The sequence below is a fragment of the Camponotus vicinus genome, unplaced genomic scaffold (genome assembly GCF_025532165.1).
Source record: "Camponotus vicinus isolate PSW18456_S1 unplaced genomic scaffold, iyCamVici1.0 SCAF_12, whole genome shotgun sequence".
Classification (NCBI taxonomy): domain Eukaryota; kingdom Metazoa; phylum Arthropoda; class Insecta; order Hymenoptera; family Formicidae; genus Camponotus; species Camponotus vicinus.
The window spans coordinates 2,939,616-2,967,205 of NW_028141948.1; the positions used below are offsets into that span (position 1 = coordinate 2,939,616).

The window sequence follows — 27,590 nt, forward strand, 5'->3', positions numbered from 1 at the left end:
ATAGCCAGACGTAGACGGCGATGAAATTTCGAGATTGATTTAGGAACGAAAGCGCCATCTATAATCGTCTTCTCTTGTATAAACTATTTAGCAGATATAATTAACGGTAAGATAAATCTCTGTAAGATAGTTTCAATGAATTTTTTGTATTCAGCCCATCTCTTAATATTTTTGAGAGATTAATTTGTTCAAATATAATATTTAATATTTAAAAAATATATTAAAAAATATTTTATATATTAAATATATATTTTATATATTAAAAATACATTAAAAAATACATATAATTTAAATAGGACGTTGAAAACAGAATAAAATCTTTCTTTTTCTTCTATTTCCTTGTTACTTAATTATAGCTTCTATTTTTAGATTCTTTAGAATTTTATATAAATCGTGTTCTGGAACTTCTTTTTAATTTAATTTCCTTTATTTTTTAAAACATTTAAATTACATTAAATATGTTAAGATTAATATAAAAAGATATTTTTGCTAATCTAAGATTTTTTACCAAAAAAAGTCAAGTACTATAAAATTTCCTATCAAAGAAAAAAAAATCGAAGTATCTCTCGCGAAATTTTTGAATATCTCTGATTCGAAACAACCTTTCGCCCTGACATCGACAAATTACAAAAGCGCAATAATGGACAAAAGCATCTCTCGTTACACACTCCATTCATTTATTCCTGTATCGTGAAATAATGAAAAGCCGGGGAGAATCGAGAGCGGCTGCAGAGGACGACCAAGTATAACGGTCAGGTAGTATAAACTTTGACACCGCCGAGCATTATCGCGATAATTAAACGAACTGCAGTCCACGTTGGAGAGAAAGGGAGAAGGGAAGAGGAGGAGGAGGAGGAGGAGGAAACTGCGGAAACTGCGAGAATACGAGCGGGTTCGCTCGCTCTCGCGCGTTCAAATATACATTCCCGTCCCACTTTCTCGCCCTAAACTTCCGCTAAAAGGCTTCGTAACGCACGGGTTATAGCTCCAATATGCAGTAAAACCGGGATACCCGGTAACCGCATGCATCTAAAGCGACCCTGCTCGCCCTTTGCCGCCCCTCTCCCCCCGCTCTCCCCCTTTTCCCCTGATCATATGATCACATCGCGAGCACTTTGCGCGACGTTAATCCTTCAAAGACCACATGTCGGACTCCGTTTGCCAAGCATGAAAGGCATTCGCGGTTGACAGATTGGAAAAAGTGCCGGTGAGTAAGAAAATAATATAACGTGTAAAAAAAAAAAGGTTTCACGAGTTAAATTTTGTATCTGATGAAAAATGTTTCTTCCGAATTTTGACGAAATTTATGGAGGACCTGAAGAATAAATATAATTATTGGATCATGCTATTGATATTTTGCAATTTGTGGAAAATGGCATCTCTTTTTTTTTCATCATTTTCGCGAATGATATTCTTTACATTGTTGCGTTAAAGAATTACACGTTAATTTTAAAGAGTCACACTTTGAAGAATTATTCCTTTCGAAACTTCGCGTTCCGTTCCATTCCGTTTCGACGAAACGGAATGGAACGGAACGGAACGGAACGAAACGGGACGTGGCGCGCACTTCATTCCGCGCAAAAAACGCTCCCTTCGCGTTGTTAAGATATCGCCTCGAAGATTGACTTAATTTTCCCGCGTCGAGATCCCGGCTGCTTTACCGGTTTAAGGCGCGTACCCGAGAAACGGGAATCCATCGGCGAGAAACATCGTTAGATTCTCGGTAACCGCGATGTGTAACACGCGCGAGAATAGTTCGAGGAAGTGACGTGACTTTGGAAATCAAACAGTCGGCGCGCGCGCGCGCGCGCGTTTCTCCCGAGGCGGTGGCGGCGAACGCGTGGAAAAGAGCCGGGCTGGTTTCTCGGAAGCAATTTCGCCATTGGAAAAGCGTAATTACCGGTTGGAAGCGTAAACCGTTGTCGGAAACCTGGAGGCAGGTGAACATTGCCCGATGAGCAAAGTCCGTGTATCCCGCATCTCGTTCAAGATAACCAAGCAAGAAACAAGGTAAGATGTTTTCCGCGAAAATGCGGAATAATTACGCTTCGCTTCGCGTGCAAGTATAATTTTAATTTCAATTATGCATAGAGAAAAGGAGAAAATGATGTGCGATTATATAGGTTCAATTTTCTCTCTCTCTCTCTCTTGTCTTTCTTTCTCTCTCTTTTTCTATCTTTTTCTTTTTTTACCACAAAATTTTACAATAAATTTCGCGAGAAAAATCGAAGAGAGAGAATTTTGTAAAGGATGATTTCGTTCGTTTAATTATTAATCGTGAACTCTCACGAAATGATGCTGATGATGCATGATTAATCGTGATAAAGTGTAATATGTGTCGTTCTAAAGTTATGCATGTAGATATAGCATCAAGCATGAATTAATTATCATGATATCGTATAGAGTTCTGCTATTTATGTTTAATCGGTTTCAATAGAAATTTCAGAACAAGCCGATAGGTGGCGACATTATGATAAAAATTGCATTAAATGTGTATGATGCGTTAAAATTATTTATGTAATTTTTTAATTTTTCTTTTTAATTATTATAAGTAAATAAATAAATAATATATATATATATGTATATATATATATATATATATATATATATATATTTATTTATTTATTTATTTATTTATTTATTTAAAGCCTAAAACGAAGGAAAAGAGAAAGAAAAAATGAAAATATAATTTAAGTACAAGATGATTTTTTTTTTTAATTTTTCATTGCATATTAATATATATTATTTAGATATATGTATCATTTTTCGTACAAAATATTCATAGATTTTCACTAAATAAAAATTAATATTTAATATTTTATTATATTAAAAATATATATGCGATTCGCATTGCTTTAATGGTTTATTTAAGAAACATGAGATTTAAATAAAACTTGCAAATTATCGATCAATAACTATACTATGATTTACACTTGTGAGATCTGGGAAATTTTGAACGAGAGAAAAAGAGAGAAATAGATACGGTTTATTGTCTTGTAAATGTCGAATGCAGCGGAAAATCGGAACGATCGAAGCGGAGGTTGAGTACCGCTTTATCTTACACACATACAAATACACATACACATCAGCAGATAATATTAAGTGTTAAGTAATAACAGAATTTCATCCGGAGCGTGCAGCTGATAAACAAGCCTTATTATCAATAAGCGATAAATGTCGGCGCCGTTTTAAGAACCAACAATATATCGGGCGAGCCTTATGACTCATCCAAAAATCACATGTACAATTGCGCACCTGATCAGACTCTCCAATCTCTCCTCCGATACGTTAGGAAAGACGTTGAGGAAAGAAAATCAGATAAAGCAAGCGGTATTTATTGTTCATATTTTCTTCGAATAAAACGATTAAAAATAGACTTCCGTGATATTATGAGAATTATGAGAATATTTTGGCGAAATATAATCAGATAACAATCGTTTCTCCCAATTGGATCTTAATTGTATCATCTTTCATCACATTTTAATTGAAGATTGTCAACATATTTCTTGATTAATTAAGTTTCACACACACACGTGTATATGCATATTATAAACATGTAATAAATATTAGTTTTGTTCAAATTTTTTTCTTTATTATTGAGAAAAATTTGAAAGAATCTACGCGCAAAATTAATTTTTTATACAATGTTGGAAAATATCCTGTGTGCATGGATTATCATATTAATATCACTCTTTTAAAAATTTATATTAGTCTTTCATATTATCTAGTAATTAATCGAATAATAATTAATCAAGTCCAACAATCGTATCTTTTTCTGTTGCAGGCCGTTTTCATTTTCTTCCGAAAAGCAGCAATATCTTTCAACGCAGAAGCAAGTCCCACTTTGATCAAGTAAGTCACTCCACGTCGTTTACTAAAATAGAATTGAGACATAACTGACGAGAAACATCTAAAACAATAATCATTGAAACATCAAAAAAATTAGATAGGTCAAGCATAGCGTAAAGTTCTACGAAATCACGAAGTCACGATTAAATAAGAGTTTGTTATCGTTATCGTTCGTTCTTCAGATGACTGCAATCTATCTTCTGCCAGTCAATCCTTGCTAAAGTCATTCGTGTTCTCAACACTTTGACTACACTCTTATTTTGTTTCCGTTATCTTATCTTATCGAAAAGTAGCAATCCTTGAAACGCGTCTACTCAGGAAATTTTTATGCAATTTATCGTATACAATTTTGTGCGTCACAAGAGGGCAAATATATAAGTAACGTGCTTTACGATCCAATTGATTATTTCGCTATTTTGTGTCGATGATTAATTTCATTACACAACGAAAGAATCATCTCAGTAAGATTTAATCGGATCGATTAGCGAGATTGATTAGATTGCATATTATGGTTCGATTTGTATGTCAAAAAAATAATTAATTACTATTATTATTCTAATTAAAAAAAAATTGCATATATATATTATATAAAATTAAGTTTCCTCGGTTTTTTACATTTTGACTTGAAACGATACATCAGCTTGTTTATGTTTTACATATCTACTATGTTTCGATAATTAAATGTTAAAAAAAATCATAATAAAATAAACATCACTTCGGTGAAAATAGTTAAAACTTGTCATATCGGATGCGCAAATTTAAATGGTATTATAACTGTATTTGGAGCATTTTCGAACGTGATGAAGCAGCATTGGAGATTTTGTGTCACATTAATATATAGGTATCAATTGCACAAAATTTATATAAAATATTAAAAGAGTTTTATACGAGATTCTCGACATTATTCTCGAAATTCTTATCACTTTTTTTCCCACTCCCATTTTGCATAAAAATATTATAAACAAGAATAAAATAAATAAATAAAATAAAATAAATAAATAATTTGTTAAAATCTGTGATTATATATTAATCGTAGAAAGATTGCAAAGGTAAACATATAAAAAGAAATGCTATCTCTCTATCATAATATGATTATATTCGCAGTCTAATCAATCGAAAAAACAATATCTCGTTAATCCCGCATTACGTGATATCTCTTTTGCGTGAAAATACTTTTCTCTCACCTTTATATAATTAAGCTTCTATAATTCCAGAAATATCATTAAATATTTATAACTGATTGCGCTTCCGCTATTATCGATTATTTTCGTCTCATCCGTTATATTTTTTTTTTCCTTTACGGAATTAAATTAGCTGAATATTTATACACGAAAGAATGTGTGCTGCAATATATATTTATATATGTCGGTATTCTGGATATAAATATTGTTACATATTTATATCTATATCGCGCGTCCCACGTGGACGCTCGATTGTAATTTTATTTCGCTGTCACGCGATGCGATCGTTATTTACTTTTTATACCACTTCGCAATACATATCCTCGTTAAAATTTATCGTACGAATCGTGATGTAAAAAGGATAATGCAAATATTGAATTTTCGAGATAATTATTTTGAATGGAAAAATGTCACGTCCACACAATTTTAGGATCACGTACGAATAAAGTATCATAATAAATTCCGTTTACATTAGAATCTGTAAAGGACTCTAGTGTAACTCTCGTACATTTATTTCAATATAAATCATATATAATTAATCAAATTACAATCAAATTAAAATAATTAATTATATTCATGTATCAAATCATAATAGACTTGATTATATAAATATCAAACCCGTATTTTCGTATTTTGTAAGTAATAATAATCGTAAATTAGATTTGTGTCGAATATCTTCTGAACTTTAAAACCGGTAAAATATTTGCACTTTCTGAAGCATCCTGTATTGGATACAGAATCCAATAATCGTGATGCTGCGTTGTCCTGGTTCATCGTTCGTTCCAAGTAATACCGAGTGATAAGCCTCGTGGCTGGAAAACCCACGCGGCTTCTCCCACGTGTGAATCGATCCGAAAGGACATCCTTCTCTCGACGAGAAGACGATGATTTGTTACGCGATCGGAAAGATCAATGAGAAAGGAACGATGCCGAGGAAAGTAATCATAATTCCAATCAACCGTATATCGTCCGTCTACTTTCTACTTGATAATTTCGATGATACGAGATAATTACGAGATCTTATCAATGCTTTGAAATTTTTGAGTGAAATATGTCCTGAATTTGTCACTTAATAAATGATTCTCTGATTAATCGCTTGTAGAAAGGAGTCGAATCAAAATTCTATATTAAACCGTCAATTTTTAATTATCACTGTTCAAATTTTAATAATAAATTCATAAAATATAATAGGTAAAAACAATTTATTAATTAAGGTGTCGACGCAATTTCGGATAAGTGACTTTTTCTACGATGAAATTAATACAGATTTTATTTTTTCAGAATTTTAATTGGAGGGTAAATGTTTATTTTAATTTTAATTTATTTTACTTTAACACTTGCACTTTTAACTAGACATATCTGCTTGTTAAAATTTACCAAAATATACAGATAATTTAACATTTACTAAAAATACCATTACACTTATAAATTATTATTATTATTATTTAATTTTTCAATATTTTTAATTCAATAATTCTTCTAAAAATCCATAATCGCAAATTTTTAAATCACGCTTATGCATTGCAGCGTTAAAAAAAAGTTAAGCACAATCTTTACAAAGAAAGTTAATAAGAATCATTTATATTTCTCATAAAATGATACTTCAAAAGATAACTTTTATATTCTTTTTTTTATTTCTAAGTGACATTATTATTTTCAATTTAATTTGTCAAGATTCACCGGCGTCATTGACATCGCGCAAAGAGAAGGTTAAAAGAAAAGGCGCATCAACGTCGAGATAGAATTAATTTCCAAGACTTTCATCACGTGCAACAGCGGACGGTAATCATTAAGAAAAGTATCACCCGGTGCTTCGTGCGTACAATGTCGCTGATAAATTCTGACGTTAAATCTCTCTCTCTCTCTCTCTTTTTCTCTAGTTGCACCTATTTCAATTTATCATCCGCGTTCACTGTTATTAGTTGCCACACGGTCCATCTCATGAAAAAAGCGGCAATAAGGATGGTCCCATCGGCGGACTTGGAATTCTCTCTCTGCGGTATAATTACGTCGCAGAGAGAGAGCATAATTTAACATAGGGATATATACGCAGCGACACGTTAGGACGAAAGAATTAAGCGCATCCTGTACACGAAGACCGCAAGGAAATCCCGTGTGTATCACAATCTACCACTTTCCTCACCGCGATGAGACACGCAATATTTATCCTCGATTTTATCATATACCTTCCGAAGGACCTATACATGATCTAAAAGATCGCCCCTCCCCCCACAATCCACATAGTTTATAAATCATTCTTGGTAGACTCGTTTAGAAATATATTCTCGTATTAAATTTTGAAGAGGAACACGAAATTATTTTTTATTTTATGTGTTATCTTTATTTTTTATATTATCTTTTATTTATCTAATCTATAATAAATTAAATAATATAATTTAATTTATTATAATATAATATAATATAATATAATATAATTAAATAATATAATTAAATATATAATTAAATAATATAATTAAATATATAATTAAAATAATATAATATAATTAAATAATATATAAACATCCCCAAAATATATTTTCTCGATGTCACGATATTAATCGCTTTAATTAGACCGAGGATTCCACAGATATCATTGCAAAGAATATTAAAATGAATATTTTTCAAGTAATCTTCATATAAAATATTCTTCCAATAAATACAGTGCGATATTTACGTATTCGCGCGCATTTATTCTTTGAAAATTCACGGAAATGTATATTCCAATATCGGTTTAAAGCGATTGGACGCGCTTATAACAACAAGCCTGTCAGAAGAGAGAACGCATATACCTTTCAAAGGATTTTTATCCTATACGCGATTGGACATGTGCACTCTTTGTTCCCACGCTACTGCGCTTTAGCACGCATAAATAATGTATAGACGGCAAGGAAAAGAAAGAGACGTGGGTGTACAAGGTATATAGTGCCTATAGAGTCGCAAAGAGGGTCCGTAAAGCCGGGGTGTTAACTTCCGTCATCCGGCGTGCGAGCGTGAAGGGGTTTGTTTAATGAGGGTGGCTCGCCTCGATGCGGCGCGATCGTAAAAGCTAACGCGAGCACGTGCATTTCAGATTATTATTTAGCTGAACTTACGGCGATTAGCGCTGCTAGAATTATCACGACATTTCGCATCAACTTCAACCGTCTACCCTGAAGTAATCAGGCTGTACCTTGTACAAGTCGTTATTTTGAAATAATTAATGACTTACGCAATCTATGGCGTTGATTTAAATGTGGCAGTGTAAATCGTATGAGTAAATAATGGAATTTGTATCATTTCGTCACAAGTTAAAAAAAAATCTGAAGAATTCTGTATACGTCAGACTTCAATCTCCTTCTTTGACATTAATGTCTAGCGAAATAGATGCAACTTTTTATGATATTTCATGAAAAATTTTGCAATAGTCATTCTCGCGTTATGGCATAATAATCGCTCGTTTCCCTTCACCATTAACACCTCGGTTATTCGTGGCATGTTTCTTGTTGATGGTTCTGTACAGATCGTTAAGACAAACTCTTACGGATCGATCCATAACTATCAGACATCTTTCCAGCCTGTAATATCGGAATATCATATCATTTCTTCAGACTACAGTGAAAGATCGTTTTCAAAATCTGATAATTGGATCCCTGATTTCCATATGTATCATTAATTACGAGCCACGCAGTCTGCCATTTTTAATCTCCTCCCCTCGAAAAGGATTACCGTCCACCAATATCGCTGTTATACTTTTTTCTGAATATTAACATTTATAATTGAAACTAGTTTACCATAGCTAATTCAATAATGTTTCTGTTGCTTATCAAGATTTGAAAATTCATTGAAAGAGGAAATTAATCTCCTACTTAAATAGTAAATTATGTATTTTTCATATTCATAAAATTTATTTTCAAAGTATTTTCAAAGTACTTTATTAAAGTGGTCAGAGAATTAAATTGAAACAGCAATAAAGATTGATTATATGCCAACATTTCATTTCCAGCTATGGAAATCTATGTTTTACAGGCGTTGTATAAATAGGAGAAATCGTGATCCAGCATCTATTCATAGATTCCAAATAAAAAAAGCCGTGCTATATTGAATGCCGGGTGCGTTATCCGCGAGGAACGATTATAGAATCGCGGTATGCGAAATTCCACAGGCTCGAACCGCTACTTTCCAATGCCTCGGGTGTGTCTAGTTGTTTGTTGGTCGCACTGTATATAACCCGGGCGTCTACTGGGCAAACCACTTTGACTGTCGCGGAGAACAGTCTATACCGGCTAGACACCTTTCTATCCTTGTAGGCTTCGCGAACAGGAGTTACCGGTTGGAATGCCAGTGTGCCGTCATGTTTAAGGTTTATTCACACCTCCCGTTGCAACTGCCTTACGTCTAACATCATAGATCCGGGATTCACATGTGTAATTCATTCCATCATCTCGCTGATAAACTCTAGTTTCACGATAATCATAAAAAAATTATTAATATAAATATATTTATGATCTTTCCTAGTAAAGAAATATTATTTGAAAAGAAGGAAATATATATCTGAAACTAAGAAAGAATATAAAAGTTAATTGGAAATAAATTAAATTTCTGTAAAGAAAGCATTATACCTAAGTGTATATTAACGATAAAATATTTTATTTAATATTTTCTTTATATCTTTTATAAATAACGAAGTTAAATATTATTAATACATATAAATTCATTAAACATTTTCTTTATAAAAATTTCATATATTGTATAATTTAAAAAATTTTTTGATACTTTTCCATATTCAATAAAATAAAAATTACAATAATAATAAAAAATAATTCTTTTTATAATATTATAAGAAATTTTAAAAACACACAAGATAGTTTGACAAGATACATATTGTTAAATGTCATATTACGAAATAAATATATGTGTCAGGATTAGTACGATCAAGATTGTACCTAATTTGATCACAGTTATGTAGCACTTTATAAAGAAAAAAGATATGAATAATCTACTATTATTTTCTCCATATATTATTACTAAATGAATATAATTATTAAAAATGATTAATTAAAAATAAAATTAAATGAATTAAATATGAACTTTTATTATGGATTATTAAAAAGATATGAATAATCTATATATTATTTTCTCCATATATTATTACTATATGAATATAATTATTAAAAATGAATTATTAAAAATGATTATTGAAAATGATTATTAAAAATGATTAATTAAAAATAAAATTAAATGGATTAAATATGAATTTTTATTATGGATTATTAAAAAGATGAATAATCTATATATTATTTTCTCCATATATTGTTATTAAATATATAATATTATTTTCTCCACATATTATTATTAAATATATTATATTATTTTCTCCACATATATTATTATTATTAAGTCTGTCGAGCATTCCATTGTCAACGCATTAGTGTCAATTGACGAACACCTTTATGTATGAACACACCTTAATGCATCGGCGCTCGATAGGTGTTTCCCCGGTGTTTCCAGCGGTGCCACGCGACGCAACGCACACGCGTGCGTGGAGCGAAGGCGAACGCGCGTTCGTTCGATTGACCAGCCGCGCGATTGTGCGTAAACTACCGTCGAACCTGTGCGTGAACGTGTGCGCGTGAGGTTGCTCGCCTTGCGCGACCTCGCCACGTCACGCACTTAATTCGCCGCCCGGCGTTGCGTATCCGAGCCTGAAATAATTAAAGGGACGAGAGCACATGATCAACGAACTCGTTAACGCGAAACGAGAGCGAAAATAAGTGTTTAGGTCTCTGGAAATTAAACGTTGTAAGAATAGAGAGAGTTGTATCAGTTTTCTCTTCAGTAATTTATTTATGAGGAATCGATCAAGGAATTATTTTAATGTAACAATAATCAAAATAATCAAGTAATAATAGCCATTATTTTCTTGCAAACGCGACATTTCTTAAAATTTAACGAATTTTCTTTGTTCTTTTATAAGATATTGAATTATAAAAAGAATATATGCAAACAGATGCAATGATGGAATTAAATCCGTCATTAAATTTGCGATGACGTAACTAACATTAATGTCGATTGATAGACACGACTAACCCCAACTAGAACCACCCTTCCTACCAGGAGGTCCTGCGTAGCTGGAGGTGTTCTCGTCTATCCTGAAAGTAACCCGGAAAAGCGGGTACATCGGAAAATATTCTCGAAAAGTCTAGGCGATTCTTACCAGGAATGCAGACTAGCTAACAAGCTATGTTTGTCTATCGGACTGTTTTCCAAGATGGAAGACCTTACGCACGATGGCATTTCCACTATAATTCATAATGTCAATCTGATGACCTATCCAATATTGATTAGACAAACACTTAATTTCGCTCCAACCCATTGCGGCTTATGTACGTTATTTATAGATCGTATTTCATTAAAACTTTTACGCGTATTTGGCGTCTGTAATTTTTACAATTTAATATTAACTACAAGATTTATCAATATCGTACTAGTTACATTGGCTGCATAAAATCGAATATATTTGAGAAAGTCGTAATAAATATTTCTATAAAATTAAATAACTGCGCGCTCTCTTCGATATCTCGTATTAATTTCGCTAATTTATTACATTGAATTGAAACACATTTATAATCATGAGATTCTTTTAATGTGTTCATAATTGTGTCACGTATCATAGGTCGAATTAACGTGGATGAAATTAATAATGCGGCAACATCAAAGACAGCTGTTACGCGTCAAACTAACCAAATTTATTGTTATAATCCAAATGTTCTATTAAAATAAAATTAATATTCGGAGCTAATATTTTATGGAAGACTTTTATTATAATAAATTGACTCGAAAATCATACAATATATCTATTAATATCAATTATTGAAAACAATTTAATGAGAACAATCTCTCTCTCTCAATGATATTTAATTTCTAGGATAAATTAATTTGTTTCTGAAAGAGAAAATTTTTAAAAACCATCAAAATCTTAATTTATTTTATCTAAAAACAATTGTAAAAGTTACTCTGTCTATCAAAATGAAAATTAATTAATACTATCAGAGTCATATTTCACTATTTCTAGATTTCATTATTTTTTCGTGTTTCAAGCAATTTTTACAGAAACAGTAACGTGGACGTGTCTATTTCATCAGTTACGTATCGTATCAATGTGTTTAGATAAATGGATTTGTCGGATAATGTTTGACGTTTGTGTCGACTGAAAAACTATTTCACGAGATCGATGATTCGTGGGAAAGCAGCACGATTTTTCCGTGAAAATGGAATTTTGACGAAAAATTGAAGCACCAATGTAACAGGATAGTAAACACGCGAGAAGGAAGCTGGCCTGGCCAGGGACTCCTGTGGGATTCACGTGAACGCGTCCGACCGTTTATTTTCACCGGTGAAAAACCGGTGATCCTCGTGTCAGAATTTGACGCCTTGGCGACGGAGAAAAATAGGCGCGTAGAAAACTCGCATGTGCTTTCGCTTTCCCTGACCTAACTCAATTCCGGAAATTGAGGGGAATAAGGACGAGAAAATTCCCGGTACCGGGAGGGCGAATTTCCCTCGTGATTAGGAAGGCATGCTACTGAAAGAAGCGGTATCCGGGAGAGCTTTGCCTGCGGGATGGACCGAACAGAAATCATTCATTGTATTGACTTTTAACTACCACTGGTCAAATATTATTAATTATAACGGATGTGTTAGGCTTCCAAATATTGAGCGATAATGTCCATTTTGTTCACAAGCTGTAACTTTATAATTAAGATTTCAAAAGTTTATGTTTAAGTAATTTGTCAAGGAATATGAGACATTTTTTAAAGGTGTCTTCGAGATACGTCTTTAAAATACGTTATCTGCATCATTTCAAATTCTTAAATCATTTATTATTATTTAAACAATGTATGTTTGTGCAATTATTTTTCAAATAATTATTTTATTTTGAAAGTTTATCAGACTTCACAATTGATATTAATTTTTCTCTCATATCACACATTAAAAAATTTAGAAATTAAAAATTTAAATTTGTAATCTATTTTACTTTTACAAGTAATACAATATTATTATAAATATATTTATAAAGAAAAATTATTTAATTATAATTATCATAACATTGCCTGAAAATTTGATTACAAGAATTGTGAATGAAATAAAATACAATATTAAATATAAAAAAAAAAAGAGAAAGAAACATAATATTTAATTGTTGAAAATAGGTGTAAATAAAAATTATTCAGAATTAAATAGATGCATGCGCGTAGTAAAACCTACTCTAGGAATAGTAAAAATCCTTCTCTTTCCTGGACTCCTGGGACACGGGCTTTCATAGTTTCCCCAACTACGCATTTTCCACGCAGGTATGCATCAATTCACCCCACCACGACTTGGAATCTTCCCACTCGCTTCCCACGGCTTTCCCGTAGGAGGCAGGATCCTCGTCCTCGCATAGTCTCCTAATTCGGGATAAGCTGCAACTCTCCCTCCACGTGCTCAAGTACTTCCGGAAGTCAGATCCGCGTATCGCATTGTTCTCGAGTGGAAATTGTACGCGTGGAATTCCACTTGATGTTATTGACAAACGCGTCAGAGAACGTGTCAGTCAGGCATAAAAATTTGGACTCGCTTAGATACAAAATGATCACTTCGCATCTGCCATACGTTGCTGCAGAATCATACAAGATACAAGACGGATTCACGTCCAAAGGGATGAAAATGCGATCATTATCGTACAACCCTATCGCCTGCGAGTTCGAAGACGAGAGACGGAGGGAGTCGCGATCCACGTGGCGCCGAAACACGCTCGTGCGGAGGACACCCTGCCACCTCTCCTCGTTCATCCTGGCTGCCCCCGGCGCCGACATGCCCTCCTGTTTGCGCCTAGACGTCGGGTTGTCGAAAGTGCTTGCGTCACGAGTCGCGTAGGTGGGTAGGTCTAGCCGAGGCGTCGCGTCGCGTCGGCGGCGGCCACGGAATTAGGAAACCAGTCGACGATCAGAGACGCATCGTCGGCGTCTCTCGCCTCCCCCTTCTGGGCAGGGGACCGCGATAGCGACGCCGATCCCTTCCTCCCGCTGAGAAGGGTTTCCCGAGGGACGCCCACCTGCACAGGTGACGCACAGGTCCTACGGGGGTGCCGGGCCATCCCGGCAGAAAAACTGCCGTTTTGCCCGAAAATCCGGGACTCCCGTATCAGGCTGCCAGGAGACCGGTCAAGGTGCGCGAGCCACCCCGGCCTCGAGATTGACCTCGCGCTCCCTCGGGATGCGCGACGGGACGCAAGCGTCGATTCGCAGCCGTGGCTCGCCTCGAAGCGCCAGCCGGCGCCGAAAAGCGCGCCCGTTTCACAGGGTAGCAAGCGTAGGGGAGGTTCGCCGCCGTCGACCCGGGCTTGATGTGCACAGGCGCGAGGGCAACGTTTTCTCAAGGGGTGCGAATGTATCTCATCAACGTCGCACGTTGGCGTGGGTGTTTTAATCGATAAAAAAGGATGTCGCCTTTGATAATTTTAACGAAAGGATGATGTGATTTCTTCTCCAACTTCAGAAGCGTCATTTGACTTACTTCTGTCCTCTGAGAAAATTGTCTAATGATTAAGCAGCAACTTTACTTCAGATATTCTTATTGATACGATATCAATGGATTGTCAGAAGACGACTTATCATAGTATGCGAATGTGGATTATTTTTAATATTCTTTCACGAAGCTCTAGAACCTCGACGAATCGATATTTTCAGCAACGCTGTACTTTATGTACATTTGCACGTATAAATAATCTGAATACAAGTGAACCGTGTGTATTGTCTTGTCAAGGAGGATGGAACGGTAAATCGAAAAAAAAATGCGACAGAATCGAGTCGGAAAAAAAGCGCGTATACGGCGAGCATGAAAGTAGAGGAGCTTTAGCCTGTTGGAATATTAATGGCTAATTAATAATCGAGCTGATTAATATCAATGACATCCAATGCAGCGCATCCAGTTATTTCAGTTTAATAGTATCCTGCTTCAATTTAACATGTAGTATCCTGTTTTAGTCTTCAGGCCTGATAGCGGAATAAATAAACCTGTTTCTTTCGTCTAAATAAGGCGTGAGCGGTGCATATATTATTAAAGAAAATTCTATTTTTGATCAAATAAATTTTTTTTATTTTCAACACAATCTTCATTGTGCATAAAAAAATCATAAAAAAATATAAATATAAACAATTTAATTTGTTTAAATCATCAATAATTAATAAATACGGTTTTTCAAATCGAAAAACAATTCTTTAGAATTTGGATCTTCAAAATTTGCAAATGTTTTGCAAAATAGATTGAAGATCCGAGCTGTTATCTCGCGCAATATGTTGCAAAACTACCCTACCATGTACCTCGTATCGTGCAATATGCCGAGGTAGTTTTCTCCCCCTCGCGCAGGTACTCGCGAGATCATAAATTTAAGTATTTAAAGCCGTGTGCTTTCCGTACGATGTAACGTTGATGGCAGAGCCGCAGGGTGGTGTATGATTTTCGCATCAGCGATCGCCGGCGGTTACCTCCCCGCGCGATACGCTCCGTTACAGCTTTTCCATCCCCTACGTGTGCGCGTTAACCCTCTCCTCCCTCCCACGCCCTCCTGCCCTCCAACCCTCGCATCCTGTAATCCCTTGCGGTCTACCGGAGCCTGCGCTTTCCCAGCCGACGTACCTTCCACGTGTCTGAGCTCCTGATAGGTTACCGCCCGTTCCTTTTCTTCCCTCAAAGACACCCCCAAGGGAGTACACGAGTTACGGACGAGCGCGGATTGTCGATTGTGTCCTTTATCAGGAGCACCCGGGGAAATCAATAGTGATGCGTATATCGCGATAAGAGCGTCACACAGAGAGAAGGAGAGAGAGAGGGAGGGAGGGGGATGATACAATATCGACAAGTAATAAAATAAAAAATGCAATCGATCCCGCTCGAAACGTCAAACGAGTGACATCGGAGCACGAAATAACTCATCCGTAGATAAAGATAAAGGGGTTAACTCGATTTTTTGATTGTAGCGTGACTAATTCCAGCGCTAAATTCGTTATAAGACCACCGTCACGCTCAGTGATATTTTTAATAGAGACACTTATTGTTCTCGTAAAAATAATCTGAACATTTACTTCAACCCTGATTATGTCGGACAAGATGAAAAATTAGGCGGGAATAAGTTTAATAAAGCGAAATTAACAAATTAATTCGCGTTAGATTCCCACTGTTTTTCGAATTCTCTGGAAGGCTATTGACGTATATATGGCTATGACGTAATGAAATGAAATTTGCTATAGCGCGCACAAGAAAACGCTCGATCAGGCGTATATAAATCGATCAACGGCTTATCGAAACAAGTCGTGCGTTGCTTCGATTCGAATACAAATGCACGCGATAACGGAAATCTACAATGACAATAGTCCGAGATGTTATCACAATATTGGTAATTAATATTAATGGTAGTATAATAACAATTTTCTTCTAATAAATTATAATATTTTTAAATTATAATATTTCTTCTTTTCTATATCTCTTATAGTCATCTATATAAATATTGAAAATTAAAAATCATGGCCAAACCATATTAAAAAGCTTTATCACCTACTAATATAAATTATTAATATTAATATAATTTCATGGTTTTATATATATATATTTTTTTACATATTAAATAATATACATACTTAATTTTTTATTTTTTATTATTTCTAACTTATTATTATTTTCAATATTACCTATTTTTTTAAATGATCTTTTTATTATCTGATTTTTTTATAGAAATTAATAATTTTATATTTATTTGCCTAATATGTATAAAAAATTTTAATAAAAAAATTTATATTTTTTTCACAAACTTAATTTTTTTAGAATAATCTTTATTTTAGCTCTAAATTTAAAATTAGGTATTCCTCCCTTTCATTTATAAATACCTTCAATTTTAATATTTTTAAATTGAGAAATTTTATTTTTTTTTATCAATTCAAAAAATTATTGCATTATATATATTATCACTCATTGAAATTAAACCTTTTATTTTTTATATAACAATTTTAACCTCTTCATATATTTCAATATTTAAAATAATAAACTTATTAAATTTTAAAATTTTCAAGTATTGAGAAAATCATAATAATCACAATAAAATTATAATAATCACAAAGAATACCATAAATGATAAAGCTTCAACAAGCTTCAAAAATACATTAAAAACTTCATATTACTTCGGGTGATCGTTCTGGATGTAAATTATACAGTGTCTTCAATCCTCTCATTTTCATCAATCTCGCTTCGCTGCGTCTTCAACCTTTCGTCTTTCTCATTTCACGCCTCTTTCCTCTCTGTTCTCTGCTGTCTCTCTTCCTTATTTCTCATCTTCGCTCCCATGTCGACATTCATCTCGCTTCCCCTTCTTCTTCCCGGTTTGATACCTTTACGTGGAAGTTTCGACTGCGCAACCGACACGCCCGGATGAAGTTACGAGGGCATAACCGCCGTATATATACGTATAACGTAAACGTAAAGCGTAGGGTCTGAGACGCGTAGCACGTAAGTCGTAAAAGCTAGTTGAAGTCGGTGCAACGTTGTCCAATACGGGTACCTCGCGTAAATGCAAGCGTGTATGCGTGTCGTGATCCCCGTCTTCGCTTCCGCATACACAAACGAATATCGCGCAATATTCCGCTTTTACGTCCGAAGCGGCAGGAAGTTAAAGGACGTTTCGTTACGGAAGGACCCTTCGACCTCATCGGAAAACTCGACTTCACTGCGAATGAACGTGCAAATGGTAAAACCCGAGCAATGTACCCCGGATCGAGTATTTTGTGTCCGGCTGGACGAACGCACGATGCTGTATAATACTGCTAATAGTTTCTACTCCCCTATGTTAAACGCAAGATTCTCGTAACTCCTAATTGTTGACCGTAGCTAGCGCGGAATAATGACCTGCTCGCCGATGGAACGATGATGTGTTACTTAGAAAACGATTCTCCGAACAGCCTCACTTATGTAAGCCTCACCATTAATTATAGCGATTATAATAATCAGACGCCAAGGAGTAATTATGAGACGCCGTAAACTGCTTTTTCTTCGTCTCGAGTCTTTCCGAGATTTCGCCGATGTTTTAAGTATACTTTGTTGGAAACCCAAATTTTATAACCGGCTTTTATCATAGTCTTACATCATATTTATAAGGAATATGAATTAATGATGTAAAATAAAAATTGCTCTATTAAATTACAAATTAATGGATTTAACAATTATAAAATAAAAATTATAAATTACAAAATTATAAATTATAAAATTATAAATTATAAAAATATCACGCGACTCCAAGAACGAAACTATGCATGTAGATAAGTCTATTATACGCGACACATTCCAAGCCAAATTATTTTTTTCCATAGTATATTTAATCTTGAATTCGAGATTCCCTCTCTCTCTCTCTTTTTCACGAAATATCCATCTTTTTATAGAACGTATAAATAACTGTCATAAAAAAAGAGCCAGGTATGCCGATGATTAAAATTCTGAGGGCGACTCGGGGATAGTCGTTGCGCGACATCCACTTTGCGCAACGTAGATCAATACCAAAACTATGAACGTAATGCGACGCGAGGAATGACTTTAAGGAACAATCCGTACTGGCCGTGCGCGTGGAACGATGGCAAGATGAGGAGGATTGGACGTTATGATGCTGCATTGTGGCACTTTACGACTTCCGGCTCAAACTGCCTTGCCTAGCTCGCAACCCTTCGCAGCCCCCGTGCCCTCCCCCGACTCCCCACTTCCCCTCTCACTATATTCCACGTTCCTTCGAAAATTACTCCATTTTCTGAAGACGCTTAAAGTGACCCGATACGAGGGTCGTCGTATCCTGAATACTAATGCCACTTTTTGAGTAGTTATGTGGATACAGGCGCGCAAATTCGGACGACTGAGAATTTCGTTTCCATTTCTTTAATTAAAAGATTCTTCTGAATTAGAAAATTGTACGAGGAAAATAATATTCTTCCGATATAAAACAAATAACAATAATAAAGTAGATTGAACGGAAAAGCAGGGAATTCATAAATAATGCTTTTTATATGAAAATTTTGATGGAAAAAAAATAAACTATCTATTATGTATTTTCTATTATTATCACACAAAAAAGTTTAAACGTTCTCAATTTTACAAATTATTCAAATTATATTCAAAATTGTTTCAAAATTTATGAACACATTCCAATGATTCAAGCACAGATAAAATATTCACGAATTTTATATTTTCGAAAATAACCAAATTCACGTTTTTTAATGTCTGCATTTTTGTCTCCTCACATTAGAAATAAGAATAAGATTTTAATTTTACAATGTTGTTTATTCGGTTGAATCTCATAGCAATTTGCGAATTTATGATCTTGCAACACTGTGCAAAAATTCGCATAATATTTATAATGTCTGTTTCTTACAATTAGTCTCCTTTGCGCGTAAACTTTCAATCATCCGCTATGACGTTTCAGTAATGATATTAAAATGTACTAAACAGAATTGTTGTCTTCGCGATTAACAGCATTTAATTAAGCAGCTAACAAGATCCTCTCGGCAAACAATAGCACTGTAAGTCGCTATAATAGAGTTACACACACTGAGAAAAAATCTGATAGATTCAATCAGTATGTCTGTTGAAAAATGGACGAGTCAGAATTCCTTTAGGAATTACCAGATGAGTATGATTAACTCCTCCCTGTTAAATTTACCAAATTTTCTTGATAATAATACTAAATTTACTTAAAAAATGGCATCACTGTATCCATGTCTGATTAATATAACAAGAAATTTTATAGATCCAACTAGAAAATACTAACCAAATCCTTGTAGTAAAATCAATTAAACGTTCTAGTTATAAAAAATCGAGTCTTATTGTGATAACTAAAAATTCTGCTTGGTTCAACCAAAATGTCTTCTATCAGATTGTCTGTTGATACAATCAAACGATTTTTCTCAGTGCGGCACTTTGTGCTTCTCTAAAAACAGACACGCTGCTTCGCACATGAAAGATCATCATAACGGTCTGAAAAGTGGATACCGCTCGATGCGGCACGCGCTATCATTAGAAGAACCGACCAAGTCAATTAAACTGGCCGGCAATTATACGAGAGCGTCTTCGCCGCGATGGTTATTCCGTCATTAGTGCTCGAAATAGAGCGTCGCGATCCAGAGATGGACGCTCGACAGTTTCGTGGAAGCCATCGGGAGAATAAAGTCGATTAACAGACCGAATTTCGGGCCTCCACAAAAGCGGGAATACAGGCAGTCTCGAAATAGCGGCCTCCCCCGCGGCACTTCGCGGGGGAAACGAGGTCAGAAGTTCCCGGAACTTCCCGTAGCGAGTTCCCGGATAGAATCAAAGCGAGCATGGTTTCGAGTTCCCGGAGGAATGCTTCCAAGATTTGTTCCTTTCGAGAATCGAGTCTTTCGTGGATTCAGAGGGTACGCTTGAAGCAGTAAAAATGACTCTGCTCTCCAGAGAAGATTGCAAGTAAGGCAGTAAATGTGAAGAGGCCATAAACTTTTACATATACGTTACGTAATTTAAATAAACGAAGAGCTTCTGGAGAGAGGAAGGAAGGAGGGAAAGGGGAATATCAGAAAATGTCACATTTATTCTTCATTAAAATAAAATCTTTTATCTTCCTCTTTCGAACTGAGGTTGAATCCTCTCGTTAGAAGGAAATATACTTTCATAGTCGAGAGTTTTCCTCGAGCTCTCGAAGTAGGTCAGGGAACGCGATTTCTCGACGTTTACATCTCGCGGCCCTAAAATGTAAGCGACGTTCGCTCGATAATAGATATTTTGTACATCGCAAAAATATACACGTCGCTCGTCGTTCCAAAAACGGATTTTCCGTTCCTGCTCACTTTTTATTCATAAGATTCAATTATCGTCAGACCAATCATCGTGTGCCCTCCGCGGGCTCGCTCCTGCTCCTGGCAGATAATCGATATTCGGTATTGCATAATTGACCGGAGAAGAGATATCTGCTTGAAACCCGGTCGTTCTTCGTTTCTCCTTCCATCGCGAATCTCTTAGCAATTTCTCCCTAGGTTCTTGCTGATCGCCGAACACGACAATGTCCTCTACGATATAGCACTTACCCGGTTTTATCTCGTCGAGATACGATGCCGAGCGATCGGACCAATTCTTGGACCAATTGCACCATACACGGCCATTCATTGCGGCGACTCCGTGACACTTTCGTCTCGAATAGATACGAAATTACCGATGTATCGCATCGATTTCTAGGGTACTGCAGTTTCTTGCGTGTAGCTGTATTTAATAGCTCGTACCCTCGCCGCAGATTCGGCGTTAAATGCGGCTATCCGATTCTCGTTCTAGGTTTATCCCGAAATTGGGTCCGAATTTGGGATCGCGTTCGCCTGCGCAAATACTGGGATTAGACAGTTATATTTAGCGAACCAATATTAAAGTAGACCACTAAATATAATTGGATGACCAGTGTCACATGCAGGATTAGATATTTCTCAGCAAAATTCCAAGTAAAAGTAGTTTATTATGATGGTAGAAAAACAAATCAATGTCGTAAATTTATTTTTCTATTCTTTCATCATTTTTTAGCAGATCTGAAGCCCTATTTTCCGACATCAATATTCTAGATTTGTAAAATTTCTCGCTAAACCAGAACTTTCGAGAAGTGAATCTTCCTTCGAATCACTTTCGGCTGCGAGCATCCATCTCTGATGATAGACACAACCCATCTGCGTCCTCCATCCCCTTAATGACACGGGACAAACGGCATCGAGAATAAGCAAGGCGAGGGTGCCTTTCGCTATGGCACAGCTTTTAGTACTGTTATGAAAGGGGAAAAAGAACGAACGAGTTGGTTTCAAAGTCGGGAGAGATGATCAGTTTACTGAGAGTCGTAGAAAGAGAGAGAGAATACATATTCTCGAACCATACAACTTCGCGCCTTTGAAGGATTTCCTCGATAATCTTTACGAAAATCTTTCTGAAATTATTAAAAAAGGAAAAAGAAGATCTCTTGCTAGAAGATTTATTTAAATTGTATTTTTATGATCACTCTCTTGTATTATTTGTCATGTGATCCGTATTTTCTGAATATATACGCTATTGTAACAGTTTTTTTTTCGAGAAAAGATTCTTCTTTCCTTAGTAATGATTGGTAAATATTATTGGGTTACATGTTAGAATATATTGGGTTATATTAAATCTTTCTTGATTATTAATGCTTTTCGAGATAGAAGAAAAAAATTAATGGATAATTTTATTTCGATCTTTATCGTCAAGATTCATCGAGAATTTAAAAGCTCATGTTGGAACTAAATTTTCGCTAAGAAAGGAAAGCTGGGAAAGCTCCATTTTTCAACATAATGTTCGCTTATCTCCTTTTTGAAGCACTCAGTAGTTTTATTTATGCATACGTTTTATGTATGTCATATAGGGTGAACCGAAAATTATTATATATAAAATCGAAAATAAATAGAAAATAGAAAATTGTATAAAAAACAATTTAATAAAAAAGAGTAGGCTTGTCGCAGATAAATTAAAAAACGATCTCGCATTATTTCAGTAAAATAATATTATTTCTCTAAAAATTATATTTGTTCCTAATCTTGACACATTTCGCAATTTAAAATCAATATATTCCACCATCTTTTTTGTACTAAAAAACTGTTTGAAAAAGTCGAATAAAGTAACCAGTGTCATTAAAAACGAAAAATCAAAAATTTTATGACATCCGCTTTTCGAGACTAGCGTTGTAGAGCGAGACTTTCCGAACCCTGACAAGGAATCCGTTTAATTTCAAGAGATCCCATAAAGGTTATACGCTAGGGCGTTTGCTATACGCTCAACACAGGAAATACGCCCTCGTAAAATAGAGAAGGTAGAAGAAAAAAGAGAAGAGAAGAAAGGAGGGGAGGGGGGGAGGAAAGAGGACGGTATGGAAACGCACACCGACGCGCGTCCATCGTAGATGGGCAGGCGAAACAATAGCGGAGCTTCCGAGCTTCGGGAGTTTCCGAGCGTGCTTCTGAGGAGATGAACAGTGAACGAGAAGACAGGACGGGGGGGGGGGGGGGGGTAAAGAATACCTCTACCGGCGAAAAAAAAAAAAAGGAAGCAAGGACCAGAAGAACAATGCCGATGAACCCCGGAGCGTACTTTGCTCGCGCATGGACACGCATACTATGCGTAAAGTGTGAGTGCAAAGCAAAAGGGATGAAAGGCGCAGACGTAGGTATAAAATTTCTGAGTAACGCTGCGATGAAGAGTTAGACGAACGAAGGAAAAAGAGAGAGAAAAAAATAAATGACAGTACGTAGAATTAAAACGGCTTAAGAAGCGACTGTCAAAAATGGCATTGAAAATAGCATATTTTTAATGGACAGAACTCATCCTTAATTCGTAGAATATAAATATCTTTTAAAAAGATTGAAGGATGAAGAATTGTTTTCATGGTAGAAAAAATAAAATATATATATGTTGCATATATTCTTTTTTTTTTTTCAAAAAAGTTACAAGGACTTTCTGTAGAAAAAAATATCATTCTCAGATATAATAATTTAATCATAATATATGGCTAGCTATAACACTTGCTAAGTATTGGACTGCGGAAGATACACAATACGAATACATTTTCAAGTTCGGTCTAAAAGGATTCGCGGTCGGGGAGCATCTTTCTCGTAGCAGAGAGAGCATTGGGGTGCGTTGGCCCCGAGGGTGAACCGTGCGCGGAAGCCTTATGAAGCTCGCCACGGTGCAATGGTTCAAGTGAGGCGAGACCCTCGAAAGGTCAAAAGTTCGTTCTCTTTGCGTGCACCCTGCGTGACATCTTCGAGGATCGACGATGGTGTTCCTGTCGCCTGGCAACGCTCGATTCGGAGGAAAAAGAGGACATGGGAGAGTCGATCTACAAACTCTCTCTCTTTTCACTCTTTTCTCTCAACCGTTTCCGCACCCTTTCCTCCCTACGAATGGCTTTATTCCCTCGCGCCACTCGACTCATCGCCAAGTGGCGGGCGCCACCTTAATTGGACCGTGGCAATCGCCGGAGTCAGCCTCCTGCGAGGGTCCGAGCGAGGGCGGGAATCCGAAAAAGCGTTCTCTTTCGGAGTACCCTTCTGCTTTGGAGCTGCATCTTTCAAAAGCTATCGTCGTCGAGGCAACTACAGCCCCAAGTCGGTCGAGATCGTTCGCAAACGTTCCCAGCCTCAACTTTATCGTTGAACTCATATGAGTTGTAATAAGCATCGCGAGGCGCAGTAAATATGCAGAGATATATTGATCGTAGTCGCAAGTTTGCGTTATTGAATTTAAATAGACTGGACTGTTGAAGATATCAAACCTGTTCAATCTTCCATTTCGGTCTGAATTATTTACAAGACATTAATATTGGTTTTTTTGAAAATAGTATTATAATAAAAAGACGAGGGAAATTTTGCAGGAAACAGACAACCTTTCAAGAGAAGAAAAAGAGATGATCATTATTTTTTTAAATTTATATAATATATATGGAAAGAAAATAGTAAAAAAATATATAAAATATATATAAGATTTTTTAAATATATTTTTTTACATATTTTATTTTTTATCATTTTTACGTATTTCATATAAGTTAGAATGCACGTTTTATGAGGTTCGTCAATGCTATAAAGGTGTCTCTCGATCTATGTCTTTCGTAGTAAACCGCTACTATAAAATTTCAGAGATAAACGCATGCTCATAATTCTCGCTGTAATCCGACCGTGACTTGAAGAAGATTGCAACGTTCATGAGTACATATTACATCACTGCAATATATCGTAAGTAACGCGATTTTAGCTTCGTGATCCCGCTGATGTAGAAAAGATCGGCTCTACTTTATGTATGTAGTTAATATATATCTATTATATTATATTCGGAGATTGTTATATTGTAGTATCTCTCCAAGATGAAGAAAAATATTATCTTTCCTATGATATGTTGAAAAACGATCTCTAAATAGATTTAATGCAATTTTTTGTTATTTTATGCTGTATATATTCACTTTTATATACTCCAAATTGAACAATTTATATAAAACCCGAGGAAAAACATAAATGTATGAGAAAGTTATAAAATTAAATAGAAACATTTTTAAATTAAAGTCTAAATTCTTTCGTTAAAAGTGGAGAAATTATTGCAAATTTTAAATATCAATTTAGTCAAAGTAATTTCCTTCTTAATTTTAGTTTCATAAATAATTATTCTGACTACAAATTATTAAGATCATGCATATATTCGACGTCGAATAAATAGAAAAAATGGGACAATTATTTCGTCACCTGTCTTGACTAGAAAGTGATAAATAAATAAAAAGTAGCGATTGAATAATTAATTACGCTTTACGTTAAATTGGATAAGTTCTGAAAAATCGAGGTCAATGAAAATTACTATATATTACTGCAGTGCACAAAAATAGATGTATCTTTTTATTTTTACTGTTTCGAAATTATATCTTTATATTTATATTTTTACTGTCGCTTATAAACATCCCTTAGAGTAATTGGGGGTAAATGCAGTGTCCAGTTTTCATGATTTTCCGCGTGAGCTTTATCTTGAGGTAATTATAAGTCGGGGAAACTAATTACACGTGTTCACCCGCTAATTTTACGTAAATTATACAACCTGCTGGTTAAAATTTATATTCCTAAATTACGTACACACACGCTACCTCGCATAATGATGATAAAGGATCGCATCCAGTTTGATGAAATTCTGAATATCAAAGAACAAAGAATCCTGACTCTCTATATTCACGAATAGTAACAAAGTAAATAAGCGATCGCAATTATTCATGTATGTGTACGTGCATATATACTCCAGATTACTTTGCCAAAGAAATTGCACATTAACATATCATAAACATAAAAATTTATTTATTGTCAAGTTGTCAATCATTTGTGTCAAATTTCTGTGATATATATTCATATATTATTAATAATTATATAACAATTATATAACATTTATATAACAATTATACAGGGTGATTCATTTTAATCTTAACAGGCAAATATTTTGAAAAATATGCGAGATACGAAAAAATGTTTCAGACAAAAGTTATATGGTTTTAAAAGAGACATAAGATGGTGTCATTAATTTGACCTTAAATAGTTACTTGAAAGTCACGTGAAGGTCACCCTCAATTTTTTAAATGGAACCGCCTATTTTTTATTACATATTCTTGTAGCTTATCTCGAGAGCTTTCCAAAACATTATAATTAAGTTAGTTTTCATTAAGTACTTTCCGAGTTATTAGGCTTGAAATCGTTTCTTAATTTTACATAAACCATAAAATATCTTGTAAAATATTCATTTTCCGATTACGTCACCTTAATACTTTTATGTACAAAATAATGAGAGGAATCAATTGGTGTAAAGAAAACACATAGTTATTTTTAAGAAACAATATGTAATTGTTAATTGCAAATTACATATTTGTTTTTCGAAACAACTATGTGTTTTCTTTACACCAATTAATTCCTCTCATTATTTTGTACATAAAAGTATTAAGGTAAGATAATCGAAAAATGAATATTTTACAAGATATTTTAGGGTTTATGTAAAATTAAGAAATGATTTCAAGCCTCATAACTCGGAAAGTACTTAATGAAAACTAACTTAATTATAGTGTTTTGGAAAGCTCTTGAGATAAGCTACAAGAATATGTAATAAAAATAGGCGGTTCCGTTTAAAAAATTGAGGGTGACCTTCACGTGACCTTCAAGTAACTATTTATGGTCAAATTAATGGCACCATCTTATGTCTCCTTTAAAACCATATAACTTTTGTCTGAAACATTTTTTCGTATCTCGCATATTTTTCAAAATATTTGCCTGTTAAGATTAAAATGAATCACCCTGTATAACAGTTATATAACAATATTATTATTATTAAAATATGATTATTGCATACATTTCTTTTCCAGCGATAATATAAAAAATTACTCATCGCAATTCGTACAGCTGTCAAACTTCGATCGCGATCTCAGTACTTTGGAAACGGTACGCATCATCTGATCTACGCGATCGTTTCCCAATCTGAACGCGGTCGAACAATTGCGGAGTTGAGGTCGAGATTGTCCAACACACACAATTTCTCCCTAGATCCGTACCCGGCCTGTATGCGATCTGTAATAGCCGAGGGCATTCTATCTAGAATTCGTGTACTGGATGTAACCGACGCGTTTTGGCCCGCTGGTTGCGGCATCGGATACCAACGTCGAAGCCGAGCTTGAAAGCCGGTCGTGCACGCGCGGTATTCCCCGGATTCAATAAAAGCGACGGGGCAGGTACGGCGTAGCCTCGTAAACGGGTAATCTGCTATTCAGGTCATAACCTAGCGCACATCGAGCTGGGACGAGGTCGTTTTCCCGGCAGCCATTCTGGATTCTCTTCTATCCAGAGATTCCGCAAGATACGACGACGCCGAAGGACCGATGCGAGACGCTGACGGAGAAAAGAGACATCCCTCGCTCCTCCTCTCTCTTTCATCCCGTCCTCTCCCTTTCCTCCCGGGCTGGTATTTCATGTTGATGCCCAACGATAGCCA

At 35.2% G+C, this 27,590-nt stretch overlaps 1 protein-coding gene and 1 long non-coding RNA gene across 15 annotated transcripts in view; one reads left to right on the top strand and one right to left on the bottom strand.

Moving 5' to 3' along the window:
• The window catches only part of LOC145962640 (uncharacterized), a 127,304-nt gene that overhangs the window by 163 nt on the left and 99,551 nt on the right, over nt 1-27,590 (bottom strand). For 5 of the 8 annotated variants that reach the window (XR_014435904.1, XR_014435909.1, XR_014435910.1 and 2 more), the window contains one exon: nt 92-3,874. The exons of 1 other annotated variant lie outside the window; for it this stretch is intronic. This is a non-coding gene — a long non-coding RNA (uncharacterized LOC145962640). Of the gene's footprint in view, nt 1-91; nt 3,875-6,483; nt 9,465-10,473; nt 10,712-27,590 lie in introns of those variants that run through there. 2 more of the 8 variants (XR_014435906.1, XR_014435905.1) reach the window with 2 other exon arrangements.
• The window catches only part of LOC145962638 (uncharacterized), a 94,562-nt gene continuing 68,559 nt past the window's right edge, over nt 1,588-27,590 (top strand). For 6 of the 7 annotated variants that reach the window (XR_014435899.1, XR_014435895.1, XR_014435894.1 and 3 more), the window contains exons 1-2: nt 1,588-2,010; nt 3,785-3,852. The gene's annotated coding sequence lies outside the window, so the exon portion shown is untranslated. Of the gene's footprint in view, nt 2,011-3,784; nt 3,853-5,767; nt 6,177-27,590 lie in introns of those variants that run through there. The other variant, XR_014435896.1, reaches the window with a different exon arrangement.